This window comes from Jatropha curcas, unplaced genomic scaffold, assembly GCF_041381405.1.
Source record: "Jatropha curcas cultivar XTBG-Jc1 unplaced genomic scaffold, XTBG_Jcur_1.0 HiC_scaffold_503_pilon, whole genome shotgun sequence".
In the NCBI taxonomy this organism is placed as follows: domain Eukaryota; kingdom Viridiplantae; phylum Streptophyta; class Magnoliopsida; order Malpighiales; family Euphorbiaceae; genus Jatropha; species Jatropha curcas.
The window spans coordinates 1-12175 of record NW_028322484.1 but is presented as its reverse complement, the minus strand read 5'-3'; the positions used below and the strand labels follow the sequence as shown (position 1 = coordinate 12175).

Below are 12175 nucleotides of genomic sequence, written 5' to 3'. Positions count from 1 at the left end.
ATGGCCGTTCAAGCTGCAACGCAAAGAGCTCAAGTTCGTCGAACAGCAGAGTTTCACCCGTCCGTCGGGGTGACTACTTCATCAAGCGTGTCTCGGACAGTGAAGTAAAGCATTTAGCAACTCATCTTTACTTTCTCAAAATAAATGTTCAAATATCAATTAATTTCCATGAAATGGTTTAATTCTTTTAGAAACAGTATGATTTTTGCTTCTTAAGATTTTCTGCAGATAGTGAGTGTTTGGAGTGAAGAAGCCGAAGTTCTTAAAAAAGAAGTGAGGGAAATGCTTAGCTCTTCAGCTGATAAACCTTTAGAGCAACTCAACTTGATAGATGCAATTCAAAGACTAGGCATTGCTTACCATTTTGAAGAAGAAATAGAAGCAGCATTGAAACAAATTACTACTTATCAAAATCCGAATGAAGATGACGATCTTTATACTGTTGCTCTTCGATTTCGGCTACTAAGACAAGAGGGTTATAATGTTTCAACTGGTAAGTCCCCGTACTTCTAATCCTTAAAAAGAAAAAATATAAAATATAAAATTATGAGAAGAGGGTTATAATGTTTCAATTTTTTGTGGGTGGAACAGATGTTTTTAACAAGTTCAAGGATTCATAAGGTAACTTTAAGGAATATCTAATCAAAGATGTGCAAGGTTTGCTAAGCTTATATGAAGCTTCATATCTCAGTATACAAGGAGAAACCATACTAGATGAAGCTTTTGAGTTCACTAAAACTCACCTTATAGCAACCCAATTGAGTTCTCCTCTTTCTGATCAAGTTAGCCATGCCTTAACGTGGCCTGTGCGTAGGGGCTTACCCAGGAAAGAGGCTTGGCATTAGTTCTCTATCTACAAGCAACGCGAGGAACATAGTGAAACTCTGTTGAAGCTGGCTAAACTGGATTACAATATAGTACATAAATTGCATCAGAAGGATATGAGCAGCATCACAAAGTAAGCTATTTTAAAGGATTAAATACAAACTACTCCTCAGATCTGTCTTAATATGCACTATGGTCCTTATATTTGATGAGAATTATCATTTTTAGCCTATATATACACTACCTTCTCAAATAACAAGAAAAGAAATAACAAGAAAAGAAATTAATTGATTTGTGAATCTCAGGTGGTGGATAGACTTGGATTTCACATTAAAACTCCCCTTTGCTCGAGACAGAGTGATCAAATGTTCGTTTTGGGCATTAGGAACATTTTCTGAGCCACACTTCGTTTTTGCTAGAAAAGTACTGTCTAAAGCCGTTGCAATGCTGTCTGTAATGGATGATATTTATGATGTGCATGGCACAATTGAAGAACTTGAGCTTTTCACCAAAGTGATTGAAAGGTTAATTTGTTAATGAAGTACACATCCCTTAATTAATTAATTCATAAGCAAGATTTACGAACTATAATTAATCTTTTTTTTTTTCAATGTAATTTGACTTTCAGCTGGGATATTAGCATGAAAGATCAACTTCCAGATTACATGAAGGTGTATTTTGAAGCATTATTAGATTTTTATTCTGAAATAGAGGAAGAAACAACCAGCGAAGGAAGGTCTTTCTGTATTCATTATGCGAAAGAAGCGGTAAAACTTTCTTTTCTTACCAAACAAAATGATTACAAAATATTTTTATTTTACATTTTTCCTGAGTTTAATTTGCAGTGCTCACAATTAAACCCTTACCAGATCATTAATCTGAATCATAAGTTTCAGTCCTAGAATATTAGAACTTAGATCATTTTGGTTTTGGTCCAATTCCAGCATTTGTTTTGATTTTGGGTATGTTCGAAAATATTAGCTGTTTTAGTAGCGGTTAGCTGTTAGCTGTTAGCTGTTAGCTTATAGCTGGTAGCTATTTATTTAACAGTTTAAATTAGAAATGTTCAGTAAAATAACTTTTTAACTTAAAATGATAAAAAATGACGTTAGTTGTTTAATTAGTTGAATTCGGAGGAAAAAAGATGAGTATGATTATCAAAAAAATTTAATTAAAAACTAAATGCTAAACGTTAAAGTATTTAACGCTTCATAAAAAACTCCCTCAACTTATAAAAACTATTATAAAAGCTACGTTATTGATAGCTACAATTAATAGAAATAGAATTTTGACTTCGTTAAAACGCTGAAAGTTAGCTGAAAAGCTTGGAACATTCAACACGCTATTATATAATGTAAAAAAAAGAATTCAATAAAAAATATCTAGTTTAATATGTAAAGATAATATCTATTACAAAATAAATTATGAAATTCAATTATCTAAACTTAGTTTATAGTCCCATCCATAAACCGAACAAATATCAATGCATATTATGATGAATAATCTTCAAAATAGAAATTGTCACAAACTCCATAGAATACTAACACAAAGCCAAACCATAAACTAAGCAGTTCTCTATATATCACTTGTAAAATAGCATTCTATAGATCTAAATATACGTTTTTAATTTTCAAATATAACTAAAAATAAAACTTCAATCAATCAAGAAATGTAAATAACGAAATGTACTACTTCAAATAAAAAGAGATCGTACATGGATGAGATGTCCTACTTCATATATATATATATATATATATATATATATATATATATATATATATATAGTGATGGAAAAAATCATACAACGGATGTCATGAGATCGCATATGCATAACAGAGTGATCCAACAGGAAAGTCGATGGATTGTAGGTGACGAGTCAACTATTAGGATATAGAAGGATAAACGACTTGCGGCTACAAATCAACATAGAATTCTTTCTCGACCTACGATTTCAAATGAGAATGCTACTATGAGTCATCTTATCCTCCAAAATCCTAAACAATGGAATGTGGATTTGATTTCGGCTATCTTTGCTCTAAAAGAAATGAGGAAAATCTTATTTATTCCTCTCGGTTTAAGGCGCAATTCGGATGTCAGGATTTGACCTCTTTCGAAGCATGGTAAGTACATAGTTCAGAGTGGCTATAGACTGTTACATGAAGATAGCCTTTCCCGATCATATGCTTCTTCTTCTGTTCCGGTTAGTACTGCTTGGAAACAACTGTGGCAGCAAAATATCCTGCCTAAAGCTAAACACTTCGTCCATAGGGCCTGCAAAAACCATCTTCCAGCGACAGATTCACTGGTGCAACGAGGAATGCTAATTGATGTAGTTGGCGAGGTCTGTGGCTTGCGTATCGAGAGTGTTATCCATGCGTTGAAGGATTGTATTTTAGCCCAACAAGTGTGGAAATATTCGCCATTGAGACTTACAACTTCTAAGTATCAAGCCTTGAGTTTCATGGAATGGTTTGCAACTATTATAAGTAAGTTCCAAAAATAGTAGATTGAGCTATTCTTGATGACAGCATGGGCAATATGGGCGTGCGCAGAATTTGTTAAAATTTGAACATAAGAGACTGTTTATTGTCGAGGTTTCGCAAATGGCAATTGTATGCATCTTAAATTTTCGACAAGCTAATTATCTCAAGAATAGGCTTTTATTTTATAACTTGTTTTCTTTGTTTAGATGTAATATGGATTGGGTTTTTCACTTATCATTTTCTAGCTAGATTGGGTGTATTGAGGGAGTCTATTGACTTGGGATTATTGCTCGAGTTTAATAAGTTTTTTCTGGATATCTAATAAAATTAATTTATTTGCTGATAAAAATTTTTTGTCTCAACCTGGTCTGCAAGCTACTAAGTCCGAACAGTGATGGAAGCCGCCCCCCATGGCTGGGTTAAGTTGAATGTAGATGCATCGATTAAAGAGTCAATAGGCAATGGCTATGGATTTGTTGCTCGGGACGAGAAAGTTGAAGTTCTGGGTTCAGGTACTCGGTTTATTAATGTGGTTTTGGACCTTGAAAAGATCTCAAGATGGGTTTGACCTCATTGATTTTGGAGACAGACTCTCTCTTGTTGGCCTAGCATATCACTTCTCAGCAATTTCTGAAATTTTCGCAAATGTACGACGCAACAAGTAATACAGAATGAGAAGAGTATCGTTTCCACCGGGATTGTATACCAAGTACCAAAATTATGTTAACTTACTATTATTTAAACGGCGATTTAGAGAATTATATTTAAGAACTAACTTTAATAAATAAAAGAGAATAAGAAGAAATCAAGCAAAGTAAATTTTGATTAAAAGAAATCAAGATTTAAAAGCTACTAGGGATTTTGACTTCATTAAATTCTATTCAATTTATTCTATTTGTTTGATAATCAATTTTAATTGTTCAAGTAGGGGAAACAATCCTAAAATCACTAACAAGCTCTCCCGATGTATTGTTAGCTATTTTAACCCGATCTAATTACCTATCTTTCAATAGCGCAATCAAACATGAATTAAATCATTAAGTTTTATGGTTTGTTTATGAATTCATAACCTTTTTTTTTTTTTTTTTTTTTTTTTTTTTTTTTTTTTTTGGGAAAACCTTATTTATATCTTATATATGGAGAATCCAAAATGTCAGAATTAACAATGCCTTTAAGTAATTGAGGCAAAGAAGCAAATGTAGTAAAAATACAATTAATTGAGTACAATCTGCTGAAACGAGCCAAGAAATTAGCTGCTTGATTCCCCTCACGATAGATGTGGCAGAAAGAGACATTGAATCCCGAGACTAAATTCTTGATCTGAATGACAAACCGAGGCGTTCTAGCTGAAGTTGAGGAAGTGATGAAGTCGATGGTAGTTTTTGAGTCACTCTCTATAATAAGGGGAAAGGTGTTTAAGCTTTGACACCATTTGAGACTGAAAAATAAGGAATTTAGTTCAGCGTCTGTAGAGTCTCTGGCATGAATTGGGAAGCAGTATGCGGCAATGAGGCTACCTAAATGATCTCGAATTATGGCTCCCTGCGGAAGAAGAAGAAGAGTATGAAGCATCAACGTTGAGCTTGTAAAATCCAGCTTGTGGTTTTACCCAAGATACCAGCTTAATTTTCAATTTATTGCCGAAGAATTCAGGAAGGTAATCTTCAAATAAAGAAATGGGTTTGGCAAATTTGGATTCATAACCTAAGGTCATTAACTTATGAAAATCCCCCATGAGTCAAACCATATAGCTTCCGCAATCAAACATGAATTAAATCATTAAGTTTTATGGTTTGTTTATGAATTCATAACCTAAGGTCATTAACTTATGAAAATCCCCCATGAGTCAAACCATATAGCTTCCGCATTAAGTTATTATTCTCATGTAATTTATTGCCCTATTCATATCAAAAACCCTTCTCACGATAGTGATTAATGAAATAAATCAATCCAGGGGAGAAACACTGCCTGGAAGCATTAAGTTCAATAATAAATTATATCATGAACAAGGAAAAACAAATCTAATATTATAAATTAGAATCAAAATTAAGCTATATCAAATCCCTAGTATGAGAGTTTTAGTTCAACATAGTAATTAAATAAAACTCAATTAAATTTATAAATAATCTCATAAAGAATAATAAACAAAAAGAGAGTTTAGAAATAAAAATTAGTCAACGATAGCCTTGAACAGCTTCCTTGAATCTTGACGCCAACTTGAATGCTTGAAGTCTTGTTGACGCCAACTTGAATGCTTGAAGTCTTGGAGAGAGAGAGAACTATGTAGAAAATAATAGAATAAGAGATGAAATATACAATGAAAGGCTCCTTCTTTTGACTATGGCTAGTCTTCCTATTTTAGGTGTACCCACACTGGTAGAGCTACAAATAGGGTGGCTCATGAGCTATCTAGGCTAGCTTTTAATTCTTTACATGATATTCTATGCATGGAGGAAGCGCCGCCTTCCATAGAGCAATTTATTTACGTTGACAAACTTCCATTAAATTTATAATGTTTCAATTGTTTTTCTAAAAGAAAAAAATAAAAAAAAAAAAAAAGTAGCGACAAACAAAACTACGTATTTCTAAATATGTAAAAATGATACTATATATATATTATAAAAATACAAGGATAAAATTATATTTTCCTATTTAATTTGGTGTTAAGACCTTAAGAAATTTTAACTTCTCATAAGTTCCCATTTACTTTTCCAAACTATATATAGCTTCACACACTCTCTCTCTCTATATATAGTCCCAAAGCCTTGAAAGACCAAGTCATTTCACGACGCTATTACTTATCTTGTCAGCCTTCTTTCTCAATTCCAAAACACAAAACATCAAAAAATGGCCCTTCAAGCTGTTACGCAAAGAGCTCAGGTTCGTCGAACAGCAGAGTTTCACCCATCCGTGTGGGGTGACTACTTCATCAAGCATGTATCGGACAATAATGTAAAGCAATTGGCAATTTATTTTTACTTTCTCAAAATAAATGTTCAAATATCAATTAACTTCTATGAAATGGTTTGATTCTTTAGAAACAGTATGATTTTTGCTTCTTAAGATTTTCTGCAGATAGTGAGCGTTTGGAGTGAAGAAGCCGAAGTTCTTAAAAAAGAAGTGAGGGAAATGCTTAGCTCTGCTGCTGGTAAACCTTCAGAGCAACTCAACTTGATCGATGCAATTCAACGACTAGGCATTGCTTACCATTTTGAAGGACAAATAGAAGAAGCATTAAAACAAATTTATACTACTTATCAAAATCTGAATGATGATGACGATCTTTATACTGTTGCTCTTCGATTTCGGCTACTAAGACAAGAGGGTTATAATGTTTCAACTGGCAAGTCCCCTACTTCCAATCCTTAAAAAAAACAAAAGAAAGAAAATAAATATAATATTATGAGAAGAGGGTTATAATGTTTCAATTTTTTGTGGGTGGAACAGATGTTTTGAACAAGTTCAAGGATTCAGAAGGTAACTTTAAGGAATATCTAATCAAAGATGTGCGAGGTTTGTTAAGCTTGTATGAAGCTTCATATCTCAGTATACAAGGAGAAACCATACTAGATGAAGCTTTTGAGTTCACTAAAACTCACCTAATGGCAACCCAATTGAGTTCTTCTCTTTGATCAAGTTAGCCATGCCTTAAGGTGGCCTGCCCGTAGGGGCTTACCCAGGAAAGAGGCTTGGCATTACTTCTCTATCTACAAGCAACGCGAGGAACACAGCGAAACTCTGTTGAAGCTGGCTAAACTGGATTACAATATAGTACAAAAATTGCATCAGAAGGATATGAGCAGGGTCACAAAGTAAGCTATTTTAAAGGATTAAATACAAACTACTCCTCAGATCTGTCTTAATATGCACTATGGTCCTTATATTTAATGAGAATTATCATTTTTAGCCCATATATATACTCTACCTTCTCAAAAATTAAAGTGTTAAGCCATCAATAGATCACATAGACTAAAGTTATTGATCTTACAAAATTGAGGACCAAATTGCATATTCGAGCAAAACTAAAGGAGTGTTCTGTAATTAACAATTTTAAATAATTAAGAATCTCCATTGCAGAACCGTTTAGATAAGAAATAACAAGAAAAGAAATTAATTGAGTTGTGAATTTTCAGGTGGTGGATAGACTTGGATTTCACAACAAAGCTACCTTTTGCTCGAGACAGAGTGATCGAATGTTCGTTTTGGGCATTAGGAACATTTTCTGAGCCACACTTCGTTTTTGCTAGAAAAGTACTGTCTAAAGCTATGGCTATGGTGTGTGTAATGGATGATATCTATGAAGTGCATGGCACAATTGAGGAACTTGAGCTTTTCACCAAAGTGATTGAAAGGTTAATTTGTTAATTTAGTACACATCCCTTTACTAATTAGTTCATAAGCAAGGTTTACGAACTATAATTAATCTGTTTTTTTTTTTTAAATGTAATTTGACTTTCAGCTGGGATATTAGCATGAAAGACCAACTTCCAGATTACATGAAGGTGTATTTTGAAGCATTATTAGATTTTTATTCTGAAATAGAGGAAGAAACAACCAAGGAAGGAAGGTCTTTCTGTATTCATTATGCGAAAGAAGCGGTAAAACTTTCTTTTCTTACCAAACAAAATGATTACAAAATATTTTTATTTTACATTTTTCCTGAGTTTAATTTGCAGTTCTCACAATTAAACCCTTGCTAGATCATTAATCCGAATCATAAGTTTCAGTCCTAGAATATTAAAACTTAGATCATTTTGGTTCTGGTCCAATTCCAGCATTTGCGTTGATTTTAGGATGTTTGGCAATATTATCTGTTTTAAGTAGTGGTTAGCTATTAGCTTATAGCTGGTCGCTGTTTATTTAAGAGTTTAAATTAGAAGTGTTCGGTAAGAATAACTGTTTAATTTAAAATGATAAAAAATGGCATTAGTTTTTAATTAGTTGAATTCGGAGAAAAAAAAATATGGAGTATGATTATCAAAAAAATTTAATTAAAATCTAAATGCTAAACGTTAGATATTTAACACTTCATAAAAAAACCCCTTCAACCTCTAAAAACTATTATAAAAGCTATAGTATCGATAGCTACAGTCAATAAAAATAAAATTTTGACTTCGTTAAAACGCTAAAAATTAGCTGCAAAGCTTTTGCCGAACAAATTTTGGACATAGTCTGGGGAGGTCTAGTTCTTGTCTGGCTCCTTTGGTTTTTAATTTTGATTTGAAACCGAAATTTCTAGGCCAATTTTGCGCGAAATGGACCTACGACCATAAGTATTTGGTATAATAAATTATAAAATTTGATTTCATAATGTTAGAACAGTAAAATGAATATTTTTCTTCATGTTAATTAAATATGAAACACGAAATTTCGAATGAATTTGAAAAAATTTTGTAGCATTTAATTATACCAAATGAGGTTTAAATGGATGTTAACAGGATGAATGAAATTGCAGGTGAAGAAGCAAGTTGGAGCCTACAGAACTGAAGCAAGATGGTTCAACAATGATTATGTGCCAACATTTGAAGAATATATTTCTAATGCTGTGATTAGTTCTACTTATCCCATGTTGATAACCTTATCATTTTGTGCGATGGGTGAAGTTGCTTCAAAGCAAGTATTTGATTGGCTATTCACTGAACCTAAACTTCTATACACTGCGTCAGGTCTTGCAAGGCTCATAAATGACATTATGTCCCATGAGGTATGCCAAATTAGTAGTATCATAGCTATTTCACTTTAATGTTTTTTTTTATACTTCCACAAGTTGGTCCGTATCCGTATCTGTTTTTACAATCCATGGTGAACCCAACTAATCTTCATTCCCCTTTAATACAAAGGTGCTGACCTGAGGGAGTTTAATACTTCACTTTAAAAATACATGAGGTGAGAAAATTTTATTTGAACTTGGTCATAATGACTAAAGACACATGAAGTGGATCTCATATTTGAAATCCACCCTATATACATATATATAGATATATGTATAAGTCCTAATTTTATAAGGATAGTATGGTGCTACAATTTCAGCAGACTTCAAACTCAAACTCATAAATCAATGCAGTACAAAGGCTCATCGAGGGCAACCTATATAGAGTAGAAAATAATTTGGGGGCAGGATAGATTCTTGTACAGTAATTTTACTGAAGTCCAATTAGAGAATTATTAAATTCTGCAATTTTTAATATATATGCAGTTTGAGCAAGAAAGGGGACATGTTGCTTCTGCAGTAGAATGTTGTATGAAGCAATATGGTGTGTCAAAGCAGGAAGCTTACGAAAAGCTGAATAAAATAGTTGCTAATATGTGGAAAGATCTGAACGAGGAGCTGATGAAAGAAATTGATATTCCAAAACCTATTCTAATGTGCATTCTGAACATTGTACGTGTAATGGATGTTGTGTACAAGGAAGAAGATAGCTATACCCACTCCAACACTTCTCTGAAGGATATTCTGGCTACCTTTTTAGTCAATCCTGTGGCTGTTTAAGCATTAATCAATTGCTTTGTGTTTCCGAAATGTAATTGGAGAATCGAATAAATGGTTGTGATGTGAAGTTCAATTTCATATTATGAATCTGAAAGTGATCGAATAAAGTTCAACCTGTCATATATTATGAATCTGAAAGTGATCTAATAAAGTTCAACCTTGTTCTGGATTTGGTTTTCTAAGTTTTGCTTAATTGCTAATTATGTATTTCTAATGATAATTAGTTTATATTAGTGAATATTGCATGTTGAGATTGTCTTTTAGATGAGTGGGTGATTGAAAGAAAGCTTTGAGGCATGAATAATCACTTTCTTTTAAGGATTTATTAAGGCTTAATGTATCAGAATATGAGAATATGAGAATAAATTTATAAGTATATATAATATTTGAGAGATGTGCAATTAAAACAATTAATAAGTTTTTTTTTTTTATTAAATGGATAATAATATAGCTATATTATCAATCCAAAAATTACAGCCATTAGGATTTTTCATCTTTAAAATATAGATAATATGAAAATAAAATATGTAATTGAAAAAAAATCATATTTTTATTAAATTAATTTTTATTATATGCTTGTGGCAAGTAACATAAATTTATGTTATGAAATTACTAGTTAGCACATTTATTTAAAAATTAAATTTTAATTTATGCAACATTAATTGGACAGACCGATGGAGTTTTTTTTTAATTTTATAAGTGTCACATGATAATTTAAAAAAGATAAAAATATTTTTGCATCTGCAATTTTATCCTGAATTACAATTGAGAGTATTATTGCTACAAAAAGTCGAATTAAGGAAAAATTGACAAAAATATCAAAATAGGGTGAAATTGCAAATTTTAAATTGCCAGAATATTTTGATATATTAGGCAAGGATTTAATTACCCCCGCTTAATTGTTGCAAGGTCATAGCAATAATCCTCTCGGGATATAACAAAGATCAGGGTATCTACACGCGACAACCTTGAAGATATTCCTTAGAAATTTTGTAAGTCTTATTTACAAATGGATGACAAAGGAGAAGAAATTATTTTTCGGTCTTTGAATTGGTTATTATAAAACACTTATTTTTGAGTAAAACCAAATTATTTTTGATTTGATTTGTAAACTTACTTCGGTTTTAAGTACAAGCTATTTTCAATTTTCAATTTTTACAGTTCGATTTGGTTCGGTTTGAAATCAAACCGCCCATTTGCGTACCCCTACTTTATGACACCTTTTCTATCAAAGCATTATATTTATGAAATGGAGCATATGTGGGGGTCTACATGATTGTACCATCTATCCTCTCATTTATATTTAATTTCTGATACTTGCATTATTTTTTGTCTAATGTAATCATTTATGATTTTGTGAACCTTACGTGACCACACATCCATCTCAAAATTCATATCTCGAAAGCATTCAACACACTACTGTACAACATAAAAAAAACAAAAAAAGAATTCAATAAAAAATATCTAATTTAATATGTAAGGATGATATAATATTTGTTACAAAATAAATTATGAAATTCACCTATCTAGACTTGGTCTATAGGTCCATCCATAAACCAAACAAACGTCAATGCAGGTTATGATGAATAATCTTCAACATAAAAATTGTCACAAACTCCATAGAATTCTAACACAAAGCCAAACCATAAATTAAGCTGTTCTTAATATACCACGTCCACACAATTAATAATGGGTGTAAATGAGCCAAGCTGGCTCGTGAATTATTCGAGCTTGGTTCGAAAAAAATTTGAAAAAGTTCGGCTTGAATCGAGTTTGAGCATTCTCATTTAGCAATCGAACTAAGCTTGAGGCTAATGATATTCAACTCGAAAGCTCGTACAGCCTTATCGAGCTTATATATAATAATAATATATATCCTAAAAATATTATTATAATAATAATAATTAATTTTAAAAATAATCGAATCAAATCGTAAAAAATAAAGGAAAATTTCAGAATTTTTAAAGAAATACAATATTAAATAAAGAGAGTGTCTTGAAATTTCTCTTTATTTCGGTTTATATATATTCTTTTATTGTTATATATTTTTTGAGGATAATTCTTGTCATTATTAAATGAGTCATTTTTAGTTTTTGTATTACACATAATGAAGTCTTCAAACTTTGTTCTATCATTTAAAAAGAGTTAAACATATACCTAGTCAATCATGAAGAAAGTATCAGTAACACTCAGTATACGATAAAGATTTTAATCATAAAAAAGAAAGAAAACAAGACCGTAAAAATCCTAAATCGAAACGTAAGCAAGAAGCATGAAGAATAGTTTTTTAGTGCTTTGCTTTTAGCAGACTCAATATTAATATAAGAAGAAGACAAGCACATAAAGACACATGAAGATGGCTAAATAATTAAATTTT

The 12175-nt window shown here is 31.7% G+C and overlaps 2 pseudogenes; both read left to right on the top strand.

Annotated features, from left to right (window-relative positions):
- Positions 1–1727, top strand: LOC149491824 (putative terpene synthase 3 pseudogene; annotated as a pseudogene).
- Positions 1728–6155: 4428 nt separating this feature from the next.
- Positions 6156–9798, top strand: LOC149491823 (putative terpene synthase 3; annotated as a pseudogene).
- Positions 9799–12175: the final 2377 nt, after the last annotated feature.